The sequence below is a fragment of the Ammodytes marinus genome (assembly GCF_949987685.1).
Source record: "Ammodytes marinus genome assembly, chromosome: 4".
Taxonomy (NCBI): Eukaryota; Metazoa; Chordata; class Actinopteri; order Uranoscopiformes; family Ammodytidae; genus Ammodytes; species Ammodytes marinus.
This window is the reverse complement of record NC_137233.1, coordinates 34,213,783-34,229,399: the sequence shown is the minus strand read 5'-3', so window position 1 is coordinate 34,229,399 and position 15,617 is coordinate 34,213,783. Positions and strand designations below refer to the sequence as shown.

General features: G+C 38.3%; 1 long non-coding RNA gene across 1 annotated transcript; it reads right to left on the bottom strand.

Annotated features, from left to right (window-relative positions):
• Window positions 1–12,518: 12,518 nt before the first annotated feature.
• On the bottom strand, window positions 12,519–13,169 carry LOC307249875. Its single transcript, XR_013844852.1, has 3 exons — window positions 13,037–13,169; window positions 12,759–12,886; window positions 12,519–12,658 (listed from the first exon to the last, which is right to left on the bottom strand). It is a non-coding gene; the product is annotated as an uncharacterized lncRNA (long non-coding RNA).
• Window positions 13,170–15,617: the final 2,448 nt, after the last annotated feature.

Here is a 15,617-nt window from a genome sequence, read left to right as displayed (position 1 = left end):
TAGATGGCTGGAGTAACACCCGTTTACAGTATGTTAGGGTATTTTCCCTCGCTTTGTTTGGGAAAGCGGGGAGGGCATGTTTGAGGGCTGTATGTGTTTTTGTACAAGTGGTATAACTGTCTTTTTGTTTGGGGTAAACTACTGTGTCACTGCGTCAGGGATGGAAATTAACACCCGCCACACGCCAAATGCGGGTAGATTTGCGTGCTGGCGTGTAAATTGTGTCACTTCACCCGCCACTGTGTCGGGTAATACTTTCCAGTCAGGTCCGATCTAATTTGCATATTTAATACATTCGTCATAAACATGATGACAAGGCGCTACACAGTTCAACAGTTTCTTTTTGCCTTTCTAGTCGAACTGAACTACGGCGCGATCCGCTCCGCTAGGAAATACTATCTGCGAGTTAACGTGTGGAGGCATAAGTCGACAAATCAATCGACTTACTTTGCCCCCTTTTTTTCTTCCCACAGCAGAGGTTGAGGTGCTGAAAATAAAGTGAAAACTGCGCTTTTCCTTTAAGCAGCAGAGCTGCCGCCGTTATATTACAGTATTTGCATCAAAGCCCTAATGGTAATACAAATGAGAGGCTTTATTTAACGCTGTCCGTGCTTAGGAGGTGATTGTAATTGTGTCGGCTGAAAACAGAAACTAACGGAGGGACTCGGCTCGCTGTACAGTCCCTTGAGTCGCGCAGTCAGTTTGTCGACATGGCTTTGTGTTTTAATGCTCGAGACATACAATCAGATCGCATACAAACAGGGAAGCCTTTCCCATCGGTATCGCTAACGGGGAGAATATCCCCGGTTATTATTTGAGCCTCAAACCAGTTCCCCGTGCGGTGGCTCGCGCACTCACTAGTGATCTCACGGTGAAACGCTGCTTTGCTCTGACGAAGGCATCGTGTGTTTCTAGATGATTTAACGTCATAGTCTCAGACGAGCGTTTAACATTATGCTGCATCTTTTGCACTGCACTGTTTTTTATCAACAGTGAAAACATGGTCCCACAGCGGACTCTTATGTGTAGCTGATTACTTCATGCACGCACCTTGCAGAAGTGACGCTCCTGCAGCGTGCTCACGACCAGACGTGACACGGTGACATCTCCCATTAATAAAACGGCATAACTCCCTGATTTTCAGATTTCTATTTTTAAATTCGACTTGAGCGCAAGTGGAAAACCGGTCAATGTGTCGACACATTCACATCCCTAATGCATATGGAGAAAGTGATAAACACTACCACACCACAAAGACTGATCAGACCTGCATCTCTTATTAGTTAATTATATGAAATGTTGATATTGTGCACAATATCAACATTTCATATCATTAACTAAAAAGAAAAAAGAAATCTAAAGGTAACTTCAATACTGTATTATAATTATTGACTAAATGATGAAAAAAAGGTGTCTGCAGGGCCAGTGAAAATATACAAGGGGCCAGTAAAACTCGGATCTATTGGCTAAGCGGGCCAGTTGGGAAACAAAGTTGCATTGAACCCAGAGTATAGAGTTCAATTATACAATGTTTTGAAATAAAGATGGCGTGTATTGTGTATCATATATAGTAAGAGTGTACCATTTAATTTGCAACTCAGTTCCTTGGTAGCACCTACTTACAGTACAAATGACTTCTGATGGAAAACATTTGTATGAAAAACACTTTCATTAGCTATTCTTACTATTGTATTGTTTAACATTAACGCATATATTAAAAACGATATTGCGTATAAAAAGTGGCTGGTAAAAAAGATGAGTGGCTGGTAGATTTTTAAATCTACCTGCCACAGTGGCTGGTAGGCAAAAAAGTTAAATTCCATCCCTGCACTGCGTGTGTATTATGGCTTATAACTTTGTATGATACCCAAGGCCGCCCTGCCTCTCCCTACCTATTCATTCTATGTACACAGCTTCTCTCCACCCATATTAAAAATAGTGCCTTAAAAGGAATTTCAATTGCAGAAAGAGAAATTATTCTCACCCAACTAGCAGACGATACTACATTATTTTTAAAAAATGCCAGCCAAGTGCCAATTGCTATCAAAACAATTATTTTATTTTCTGGACTCTGCCTAAATCTAAAGACATTTGAACTTTTTTCCCATAAAGAAAGCGACACTTCCCAGGTCTGTAACATACCAGTCAAAGGTAAGATTACTTATCTAGGGATTACTATAATGAAAAATGAGGAGGAAAGATGTTCTGTAAACTTTAATTTGATTAGTGATAAGACAAAGAAAAAACTTAATCAATGGCTGCAGAGAGATTTATCCTTAAAAGGACGAGTATTGTTGACGAAGGCAGAAGGTTTATCCCGTCTTACATACGCTGCTATTCCCTTGTTTGTCAACAAAAAGCTCTGTAATTCCATTGATAAATTACTTTTCAATTTTATTTGGAAAAACAAGACGCATTATGTACAAAAATCTGTTATTATGAACACCTTTGATCGTGGTGGTCTGAACTTTCTTGATTTTACAACCCTGAATAATACCTTTAAAATAAATTGGACAAAACATTTTCTAAAAAATCCCACTTCTATATGGAATTTTATACCTAACTATATTTTCTCTAAGGTTGGAGGTCTAGAATATTTACTTCTGTGTGACTATAAAATAGAAAAAAATTCCCTTAATGTTATCTAAACTCCACAAACAAATGCTCTTACCGTTGTCATTAATTTACAAACATAATTTCTCCCCACATAGGTGCTTCATCTGGAATAATCGGCTTATTACGTTAAAAAATAAATCTTTATTTTACGAATCCTGGTTCAATAATAACATCATTTTAGTGTCCCAATTACTAAATTATTATGGAACATTGCTGAATTATTCAGAATTCCTTCACGCTTTTGGCATTCCAATCACCCCAAAAGAGTTTGCAATTGTTATGGATGCCATCCCGTCTGGTATTCTAACTCTCTTAAAAGGAACTGGAAAACCAGACTGCTTACCATCATTGGACCCTAAATTGACCTCAGTTGGTAATGTATGCTTCGCTACCAAAACGAGGAATAATAATCGTAACATTCGCTCTTTATTCCAGAAATATGTCACCAGTACCCCTAATGTTGTTCCCTATTGGTCTAATTTAGTTGACAACCTAGATTGGGGAAATATCTGGAACCTTCCTTACAAATACCTCCTTACGAATAAAGTAAGAGAAGTTTCCTTCAAAATCATACATAGATATTATCCTGCTAAGCATTATCTTCTTAGGCTTGACATATGTGTTAACTGTTCTTTATGTGAAACATGTCCCGAAACAATGGTACACCTGTTCTGGCATTGTCCCTTCACTACCACTTTTTGGAAAGATCTATCCAGATACTTTATTGATAAAATTGACTCTAATTTTTCTTTAATTTGGAGGGATGTACTGTTTGGTTTCCATGACAACAAAAGTAAAAAAACAGAAAGAATTATACTTAATTAATTTGTTGATAATTTTAGGAAAATTCCATATTCATAAATCCAAATTTAGTAACTCAAAACCTTCATTCGTAGCTTTTGGCAGGGAAACCAAGCATCAAGTGCATTTTTGATTCTAAAAACAAGAAAGCTGCTAAAACTGTGCAATTGTGCTATTTAATTTGTTTGTTTGAAACTCTCCCTGGCTCTATATATTTTTGACTGAGATGTTGATTTGTATTAATGACTCGTTTTGTTGTGTTTTGTATCATTATCATAATGATTCAATAAAGATTGTTAAAAAAAAAAAAAACTTTGTATGATACCAGGGGTGATGATACAAGCAGGGGGGGGGGGGTTACCATGGTGAGCTGGAACGTGCGAGGCATGGGTCATCCAATTAAACAAGCTAAGGTTTTTTCACATCTTAAATCTCTATCTTCCGATATTGTGTTCCTCCTGTAGCGGTTACAAGTGGTTCAGAATAATTTTGCTATTAGAAATTATCTGAAGATTAATAATACCGAATAAAATGATAATGTATCAAAGTTCAAAGTCTGGGGCACCATCGATCCACTTAGGAAAGCAAAAATAGCAAGTCGTCTCGTTTTATCAAAGATTTATTCTCAAATGTTGATTAGTTTAATGTTCAGTTAAATAAATCAATATTAATAAATCCTAGTCTCAATGATCCTTCCCATAAAATAATGTAATCAAATAATTACTATTATACATTTGGTAATACGATCATAACACTGAAGGCTACAGAATCCTTGACTTGTTGGTTGTTGACCTTCCAATAATAGCCACACAAATAAATCACAAACACTTCTGGTTACAATATAAGAACATCTATTTTAACCACAATGAAACTTAAGGCAACATCCGTTTATACAAGCACAAAGCAAATACACTTAACAAACTTAACAAAAGAAACGTCTAGAACAATGTTGTATTTATAACCATGCACTAGTATGTGTGTGTGTGTGTGTGGATGGATGGATGTATGTATGTAGGTATGATATCAGTGTGTGTGAGTGAGCGGGTGTGTGTGTGTGTGTGGGGGTGCGTGTGTTGGTGCGTGTGTGAACAAGGAAGTAGGAAAAGGATGGGGGAAAATGCCCACGTGACTTTTAACTCGGGGGGGAGTCAAAACGCACGGGGGAGCTAGTGAGTTGATCAGTGAGACTAGGGGCGTGTAACTAGGCGTTTAAAGGGAGGGGCGAAAGGCCCAAGATGGTGGTGGGATAGACTAGGCTATTCTACCTCCAACCGATAGGGGCAAGTAACGACCACGAGTGCTCAAATTGGCGCCTAACTCAGAACAAAGCCACGAAGAAGGGGGAAGTTAGAATAACGCGGGAGGCTTTGAAATCACCCCACACCCCTCTACAATGAGACTATCGCCAATCCTTACACAATTCTATCTGTTCAAGATTACGAAAAGGGGATCTAACGTGTGTATGAGTGTAGGAGAGGGAGAGAGGGAAAAACCACGCTTGGGTAGAAAGGAAAGGTTTGAGGTTTTTACACAGCATTATAGCCACACTGCCTCACTCGCTGAGTGGAATAACCAACAAGCTTTCCCCGTCCTCCGTGGGTGTGGACAACCGGGGGGAATAACACAAAGCCACTCAAATAGCAACACAAACTCAAAAGTAAACAGTATTGTTCAACACTTTAAAAGTAATAATATCTAACACATCTACATTATTACTGGGCTGCCAAAGCTAGAGTGATGGTGTACTGACAATTTACATATGAAAAAGGCATTAGACCTGATCTGCCCCCCTGTTTGGCAATTGAAAAAAGCTTGGCCCCAAAAACTTCTCTTACTGCCCTCCTTTTCTCTTCTCCCAGACCGCCTGCCTCCTTTAGAGGAGACCACTTTATCCTGTCCAACGGTCAGAGAATTTGGAACCAAATTAGGAAGGCCTGTGAACTACCGAGCACGACCATACATGCCCCAATCTGCCATAACCATGCCTTCCCCCTGTCGTTCACAGATTCAACATTCAGAGATTGGAGTCGGAAGGGAATAGTAACAGTTGAGGACCTTTATATAAATGGTCACTTTGCTTCATTTGATCAGCTAGTATCAAAGTTTTCACTGTCAAAAGCCCAATTCTTCAGGTATCTACAGTTGAGGAATCATGTCAGGCAGAATATACCATCCTTTGAGTCCCTGCCCGCAGATGATTCATTGTGCAAAACTTTACTGGGCTCACCAGAAGCTAAAAACCTGATTTCATCTTTTGTGGGAATATTTTAAGATCAGCAGGACAAATCTACTTTAAAAATAAAGCAATCCTGGGAAAAAGACTTAAACATTGGAATAGCTGACGATGTCTGGGAGGGAGCGCTAAAAAGCATAAAATCCTGCTCTATAAACTCGAGGCTTCAGTTAATTCAATTTAAGGTCACACTTAGATTGCACTATTCTAAGGTTAAACTGCATAACATTTTCCAAATCTTTCACCTTTATGTAACAGGTGTAAGATTGCAGAAGGTACACTTGCTCACCACTTTTGGGAATGTCCAAATCTTTACAACTTTTGGTGTCCTGTATTTCAATGGAGCCCTGGAAAATCTGGACCATAATGCACGCACAATCATGGTTTATGGCATGGTAATTGCTAAGAGATGTATTCTGAAGCTGTGGAAATCTGATTTGGCCCCTCAGTTTGACACTTGGCTGAGGGAACTGGTGGGCAATTTGCATGTGGAGAGGCTGAGATATGAGCTGTCGGGCAACTCTCATAAATTCCTCGCCGTATGGGGCCCAGTGCTGCAGCACATCGGGGACTGAAATGTCTGCCCCCCTTGGCCCCTTGCCCTGTTGTGTGAAGGGGTCCTGCAGTAGTGGACGTGTGAGGTTTGCCCCAGTTTTGTTTTTGCATTGTTTTGTTTTTGTGTACTTATAGCTTATTTTCTTAAAGCTCACATATTATGCACTTTGCTGTCAATTTTATATGGTCTAAGTAGTCCCTAATACTTATTTTTTTAAATGTTTGCTGAAAAACCCGTTCAGATCATTTATTGTAGCAAGCCTCTATACCCTGATTGTCCTCTGGTCTCCGGATGACCTATATTTGTGCGATCTGGCTGGCCCCTCCCACCGTCTCTGCCGGGCTTTCTTTATATGGGCTCTCCCACCGTCTCAGCCGTGCTCTCGCGATACTAGGTAGACACTGCGTGACTTCGGCCGGGTAAACACCCGGCCGAAGCGAAGCCATACTTTGACATAACAGTTTGACATGATTAAAACCAATGAAAACAGTCGCCTCACAGTTTGATTTATACAGGAATAACTTCCCACCCTTTGTGGTGTTAAAAACGAGTCCTTATTAAACTCCAATGGGAAAGCTAAGTTAGTGCAATAGGCGCAAACGTTGGATGCTAAATCCGAAGCTACATGTGCGCTAACGGCTAAAAATAACCCTCAAAATCAGTGAAAACAGTAGCCTCACAGTTTGATTTATACAGGAATAACTTCCCACCCTTTGTGGTGTTAAAAACGAGGCATTATTAAACTCCAATGGGAAAGCTAAGTTAGTGCAATAGGTGCAAACGTTGGATGCTAAATCCGAAGCTACATGTGCGCTAACGGCTAAAAATAACACTCGAAATCAGTGAAAACAGTAGCCTCACAGTTTGATTTATACAGGAATAACTTCCCACCCTTTGTGGTGTTAAAAACAAGGCATTATTAAACTGGAATGTGAAAGCTAAGTTAGTTTAATAGGTGCAAACGTTGGGTGCTACTCCCGAAGCTACATGCTACACTAGGTAAATAACAGGCAAACAACCATTGAGGAGATTCCTTTTAGTTTCACCGATGGAATTACTACACAAGTAGTTCCCTAAGCTTTGTCTCGTTATAAACGCAGCATTATTAAGACTGCTGTGATTAAGATAAATGAGTGGATTATGAGCAGAATGCTTCTGTGTTGGTTTATGCAACACTCTGCATGGTTTGCTGCACTATGGGGATCTTGTCGCTTAGCGGGGAAAACAACATGGCAGCCATCCATCGGATCTCGGAGCCGTGGACCAATAAGAAATGGGGGGGTGGGGTTATCAGACTTTTTTTTTTTTTTTTAGACAACTGCACGGTGGACTTTACTAATGTGGGGGGGAAGCATCGGAAGCATGGACATATAAAGAAAATATGGGGAGGTGGCTGTGCAGTTTATGACGTCATAAACTGCAAGAATTCTGACTGGAGTATATTGGGGGGGAAGGGGTGGGGGTTTCAGAAACGGGGAGAGTGAGAAAAGGAGAGATTGTTATTTTTTTTGATATTTTGGCAGTCTCTAGGCACACCGTGGACATATGGATATGTTAGAACACATTTAAAAAGTGCATTTAGCATAATATGTGACCTTTAATAATTTAATTTTATTTATTTGTTTGTTTGTTTGTATTTCTTGTCTGTTTATGTGAGGGAGGGGCGTGGGGGTAGTGTATGTATTGTAAGTGTCTACTTATTCTGTTTTTTGTCCGTATGTGAAAACATTTGTAAAACCATTCAAATAAAAGTTTAAAAAAAAAAAAGCATGAGGGGGAGGGAGTACCGACAACGCCACCAGGGGAATTACACCCCTGGAAATAAAGCATAATAAGGGATGTAACTTTTGTGTTGAATAATATAACAATGCTGATAAGGCAAGACAGACAGAGACGGGAATTCAAAATAAACCAAATCTTTATTAAGATGAAACAGTCAAAATGTGCAAGAACTGGAGCTGCTTAAGATAAAAAAGATTAGTGGGAAAAACTTAGTAAACAAGATAATGTAAGGAAATATAGTTTGATATTATGCCCCCCCGCCCTATATCTAATTAAATGATGTTATAACCCCCATCATTAATTAGCATTTCTCATAGATAATCAATAGAAAAATCAATATAGTCTGAACTTGATTTAAACTCTTATGTTTCTCTCACTCCAGACTCGTGAGAAAGACAGGGAGGCAGAGATGATTTTGCAATAAAAAGCCCAGTCATAAATGTCCCATAAAGATAGCGATAAGAACCAGACATGAATAAACACCAGCCTTTTGTAATTTTGATACATTCGAGGACATAGTCTAGACAGTCATACTTTTTTCCCAGAAATGCAGAAGATGACGTCAGCCAGAAGAGGAGACACATGACAACATTTAGCCAATCATAAGCCTTGTTACATTTTATATATAAGATCCTGCTGTTGAGAGGAACTTCACTACTACTACTTCTTTTTCTGTACTTCTTCTTGCTTTTTGTCCTGTCAACCTGCCTTGTCAATTTACTTAAATAAATACTGAGGCCGAGATCCCGAATTTTACACCTTTCTCCATGGTTATTTTACACCTTCATAAATAAGGCTAAGAACACGTATATTTTTATTTCTAACAAAATGTTGACCCTGACGTGGGCCTTTAGAAGATTTTGAACGGTCAGCAGCCTGTCTGGTCTCCGAACTCGGTCACTCAATCTCCATGGAAAAAGAAAAAGGTGAGCAGACACCTGTTGTGTAAACCAAAGTTTCTGATATTGGCTTTTTCAAATTTTATTGAGTGGTTGTTTGTTCTGTGTTCATGACCTATAATTCTGTAGATTTTTGTTTATGTTTTGTAAGTATAGGCTCTTTATTTTTGTCTGGATAAATTGACAAGGCAACTAACTATTCTCTCTTGCTCTATGTGTGTTTGTTTTTTTCTTTTTTTTTCCTTTCCTGCATGGAATGCTGGTTTAATTATATTTTCTCTAGTGCAGAGGTCCATATAGTACGTTTTTGATTAAATGATTAAATTGTATATCATTTTTGGGTGCACAGCAAAATCGGCAGTGTTAATTCAACACCTATAGAGTTAAATTCAACACTTTGAAAGTGTGTATATAGGTCCACACCAGATCGAGTAAAAATAACACTTTTAAAAGTGTTAAATACTTTACACTGTGATTGAGTTGAATCAACTCTCTCGATAGTTGAAATTTAACACTGGTCAACACTCACCAGGGTTAAATTTACACAACACTAGTGTGCAGTGTTAAAATCTAACACCCATCAGTGTATTCTTTTTTAACACTGAATAGAGTTGCTCCCATTTAACACCACATCAGATTTAAAATTTAACTCGATATCTAACCCTCTAAAGAGTTGATTTATATATTTTTAAAAACACTGTGGGGAGTTATAATCCCTAATGCTATACATGGTCAAATATTTAGCTTATATTATTACTTCTAAATCACATTATATTCCTACAGTACGGTATTATTATAAGGAAGAAACAAACAATGCAAAAAGTTTGTATTTCAAAATAAATTGTATTTTCAAGTACACCACATTTAACACAGCATTGGCTTTAACATGTTTCACAGCTGCCAGCCTCAATAGCACAGGTCACAATATGGCAATATGTACATTTTTTTCATCCATCTCATTAGAGTACTGTTCCTCATAGGGTCACACAATATGGCAATGTGGCACAATGTATACTTTTTCATCCATCCCATTAGAAAACTGTTTATCATAGGGTCTATAATAAATCAACTTCTCAACAGAAATAACAGAAAATGAATCATTCCTCTCCTGGATACAGTAGGCATTAAGGTGCTCATCAAAATAAAGAGTATCAACTGTGCCAGTCAAAATGAAAGCTTGATCGTCATTTATAATGATACGGTTGATCTTTCCAAAAACAGGCATTTCCATATTTGTTGAAATACAAAGAAACATACCAGTTTGATACTCAGTTCCATAGTTCTTCACCCACTTGGTAGTTGACACATCAGAGTATGCATTCAAGTTTAACATTGCAAGTAAAGTCTCACCACCTTCCAAATTATCAATTGTTTCCTTCCTTACTGGACCAAACTCAAACCTCTGAAAATTAAAATTCTCCCAGTGATAAGCTAACTGTCTCTGGTGTTGTTTTACCAATGCTTTTGTGATATTTTTGAAATTCTTGACAGATCTTTTAAAGAAGTTATGTTTGGCTTCAAACCTCATACACCATACATGAAGGAGTGGGCCTATTTTACGAATACACCTGGGGTAATGTATCATAAAATGATGCTTCGGAATAAGTCTTCTCTCAGGAAACAAAGATTTGAACAGGTTGTGATGATCATTAATTAAATGCTTCAGATAATATGTCATACCGTTGGTAACAACTGGTGAAAACACTATATTCACAATTTGAATCAAGAGGAGGAGCAAGTTCCAAAAACTGTTATTTCTTTCAACTACATCACCAAAAATGAGAGGAGTGTTTCGCACAAGGCACCATGACTGAATAGCATTCAAACCAAGATCTTTGCTACCTTCATCCATTTTCAACCCACTGGGCCTGTTTCTTCTCTCATTAAAACCATAGTTGAAACTTTGAATTCTCTGTGATAATGATTCCAAAGATAGATGTTTCTCCTTGACAAGGTATTGAAAGACAAGTTTCAGTTCGTACTGCACTACACCTTCAAGCAAGTCGTGCATGATGTCAACCGCATAGTTATCAGAGATGTGAAAAAAACGCAATGTATTGAGCTCACATGTTTTCTTGACACCAAATGTTGACGCCAAACTAGGATCTTCCTGTAGAGCTGCACAATGTTCTGTATGGATTTCTTTTGTACGAAAAATCAAGCCGGGGTGATCTTCGGTGAAGACAGATTGAAGCTCTTCCTTAGTGGTTAAACAAAATCTACAACAATATGTTGCAGAGAAGGACTCAACATAACCAAACAGCCCGTGTAAACCTAGGTTATCACCTGTTACTTGTATAATGGACCCTAGCAATGGTGAGTCAGAGAAAGGCACTTCTATTCCTTCATTTTCTAGTTTTTTAACATCATCAATTAGAGGCTTCAGTATTTCACTAAAGCCATACTTTTTCAGGTCTTGTGAATGAAAAAGTGCCACAACATGAATATTCATCAAGACAGAATTGCACTTTGGGGGCAGGTTCCTCAATATAAAGTATATACAACCAAGTTTGTGTATCCCCTTCTTTGACCCTAAAGGATTTGCGGTCTCGAAATCATCATAATACAGTTGAATCTGTAAAGCATGTTTTTCCTGGCAAAACAATGCATTTGTTTTGAAGTATGAACCATCACATATATCTTTAAAAATACCTTCTTCCTGTTGTTTGTCCTGCAGGAAACTTTTGCACAATTCACTGTTTATGAACATAGACTTCAAGGTTCCTAAGATGGGTACATACACAAATTTATCCGTTACAGGGATCTGATTGTAAACTCCTGTTGTTCGATCTCTACGTACATCGAATCGCACCCCAAGAACATATTCAACAGGCTCAACTATTTCCCACTTTTCCTTAAAGAACTTCTGTCGTTTGGCTCCTGTATTTAAGACTGCGAAAGGATTTGGTAGTTGTTCAAAACAACTTTCCACCTTCTTTTCAAAATCTGTGCCTTGAATTTCTGAAGCAGTACAGTTGAGAACTGCATCTCTTGCTTGCCTGTGAATGTCATTTACAAGCTCTTCCATTGACCCTACCATTGCTTGTACAGTGCTCTCAGCAACACCCGATGATTGCAACTGTGCTACAACAGAACCACACATGTTTAACAAATCATGCTTATCAACAGAGACCTGGGTGGCTACTGGAGTTACTGTACAGACTGAATGAGAAGTTGAAGGCACATCATCTTCTATGTGCATGTCCACATTGTCAGTAGTAATTGTTGAAACAGTGTCCCGGTGCAAACGAATAAGGTGTTTCTTGAACCCTGAATAAGTGCAAAATAATGAAGAACACCCCGGCTGTCCACATTTCAAACGTAACGTCTTTCCTGGATATAATCCATGGTGAAATCTCAAATGCTGACAAAGCAATACAGAACTTCTGTGGTGTACCTTACAGATAAAACAAATCAACATATTTGCACCCAAGGATGTGTATCACCTCAAATCTGTGTATTCAGCAGTCTTGCTCTGAGCTCCTTCACACGGGGAGTTTCCTTGGTACTTCCCACATCAATGTTGAACACAGTGGTTTGGATGAAGGTATAGAAGCTGTTGAGGGATTCATGGTAGTTCACGCTGAAGATGAAGTGTGCCTTGAAGAGTTCATCGAAAGCTGCCAGGTATGTCTGCGCCTTGCATGGGATGGCCTTGTGGTCAACAATGACATAGAATCTTTGGATGTTGTTCTTCTGTTCACCGACACACAGGAGGAAAGGCTGTCCTGGTTCCAAACTCCCAAGGAAGGTCTCAACACTGACTCCAATCTGCAAAAACAAAGAGGAACAAGGAAACATTTTAATGACCTGCTACACTGCTAAAAACATATGCAGCCCATGCACAAGTGGCACAGAAGAACTTGCTTACCGTCAGATATCTCACAAGATGTTCGACAGCTTGATATGAGCTTATTCTAGGACCCTTCTTGTGTCCTTTTGCAGTGGGGGGAAGTAGGTGAAGCAGCAGTAGTATGCTTGACAGGTCACTGTCCCAGTCTAGGGGGAAAGCAGAAGAAAGTAGAAGATTGTCAGAAAGATTTACATCTGAAAACAACCTTAAATAAAACCAGATTATGCAACATACATTATTTGGAGCATTCAGGTAAGTAATTAAATGTTTTAAAAGAGATAATGAACCATGCTTACCAGACCCATCGGAGCTTTGATTTCCAGACAAGAGGTCTTTGACGAACTCTTTAGAATTCTTGGAGTCTGCCAGGATCCTAGGTTTGAAGTAGGTGGGCCATTTTGCCAAAAATCTGCCAGATGCATCCTCTCCAAACATCATGGTGAAGTCTTGGTCAATCTACAGAAGAAACACTTTAAGTCCTTGCAACCTCTCATAGACATAGGAAACCATCCACAAACTAAATGTCAGTATTTTTACACTTGTTTAAATAAAAGTGTAATCCTCCAGTTATCATTGTTCACTTTAAAATGAATTAAACAATGGTGTGTCTTTCCTACCAAGCCAGGGGTATCGAGGAAACGTGGGAAAACATCCAGGACTGTGGAGGAGTTTCGCTGGTCTTGAACCAGTTTCTGGCGGTATTGAAAGGTTGCCCTCATCTTCTCTTTGACAATTGTTGCATCAGTTGTGTGCTTCAATAAAGAAATCGCCTCGCGGCATTCCTCGCCAAACAGTTGCTTGTCAGTTAGTAGAAAATCCCTCTTGCTCTTTGGACCATCTTGATATGTAGCGGTGGTTGAGCATCTCCGGGACTGGACTGCAGAGCTGCGTTGGACTGTCTTTATCCTCCATGCCAAATAGCCAGATCCGCAGTCTGCATCATAGTAGTGCTCCTGTAAAATCCCAAAAGAACAAAGATAAACATAACTGATGTATCACAGCATTACAGGGCAAATTCAGAATAACCTCCCTATATCAATTTATTATATGCCATTAATTTACAAACTTACATATCCATTTTTTGAGTAAGGATCCTTGAGGTAGGGAAATAGAGTAATGATGCCAAGAGCATATTTAGTTCGCACATAGGTTGGTGGGAGCCTCCTTTAAAAGAAGAAAATATATTATTTTTCAAGCTTTAAATTAGTAGTAAAGTATTGAATCAGTGTTAGTGTCATTATAATTAATCAAAATATCTTAAATGTCAAACTAAAATAAGAATATGAGAGAACAAAGCACAATAAAGCAGAGGTTAAACTCAAAAGTAGACTTTCAATACAAACAAATGATGTGTGTAATCATGTCAACTGTTAGTCCTGTGCTTATTTCTTTTTTGATACCATGTCCTTTTGTTTACAGCTCCCTTTTGTTACTATCTCACTGATCATATTTTCGCCTGTCAGTCCTGTGATTGAACTACCAGCTATTAACAACCTCTAACATGCAGTTTTAGTTGTTCAGGGATGTGTTCCCATTGAATAAGTTTTGCTGTAGAGATTACTTTTTGTAATCTTTTGCTTCAGTTTTATTTTCTCTCACAATTTTTTTGTTTGTTTGATTATTCTGACACAAATTTGTTTTGTATAGAAAAGCCAACTTTATTATATTACTGAAATAGGAGACCACAATAATTAAATAGCTTTTAACTATGGAACAAGGTTATTTGAGGAAAACATCCATTATTGTTTCTAAAATGTACACCTACATCCTCTAAACATATATTATTTGTAGAGACATGATGAGCACTAGAGAGAACATGACATGCTTACCCATGAACTTCAACCATGTCAGCCACCAGTAGGTTTACCATCTGTCGCCGTGTACCTTCCGTCAATGTCTTTGTTTTGTTATATTCATGCAACACCTTTTCTCCCCCTGGCTTGGACTGAAGTATATCTCTCACCATCTGAAGACAAAGAAACAAATACATTTTAATTTTAACCTCCCCTGCAACAAGACCACAGTACAATGTCTATGATTAGTTAATACATTAAAAAAAATTAATTTATATACCGCCTCTGCTGATTCCTGATCGGCGTGGGTCCTTTTCACTCCACTACCTTTCTCAAGAATGATTGTTGCATCAGATGAATCTGAAGGCACAGAGGATGAGGTGTCTGACACAAGCGACTCTGATGAAACATCTAATTGATCTTGATGAAGCACAACTGCAAGACAGTTAAAAGAAATACACACACAACTGAATAAAAATTTTGTTTGAGGCCCCCTAACAAATTCTTTGGCTTTTCAGCCAAACTGTAACTAAAAAGTCCCAACAGGTTAGCTGACTGAAACAAACATACCGTCACAATACATAATATTACAGTACATCTGGTTACTGATCCTTATTTTTCCCTAACAAGACTAAATCTTACCTGTAGACTTTTCTGTAGAAACATTGATTGTAAGGTCCCCTGCTTGTAAAAGGTCCTCAAAAACATCTGCATCCACCTCTGTCCCTGATTCATCTGTTAAGTGTAACTCAGTCTGTAGTGGAAGACCTAACTTTCCTATTACTGAGAGAATATCAGATTTAGAAAAATGGTCCTTTGTATGCTTCCTTTATTGACACTTTTTTATCATTAATTATTAATCAATAATCAAATGGCTTTTAACTATGGAACAAGGGTCTATGACATGTACACAACTTATTCCTTGTTGTTTCTAAAATGGTAAGTAGAGACATTTGTTTTTTCTTATTCTACATTTTAGATATATTACCAATTGCATTTTAACTTGTCCATAAGACATGATTACAATTGGTCAGCATAATAAACAACAATTGATGGATGGGGCAATGTAACCGTATTAAAATCA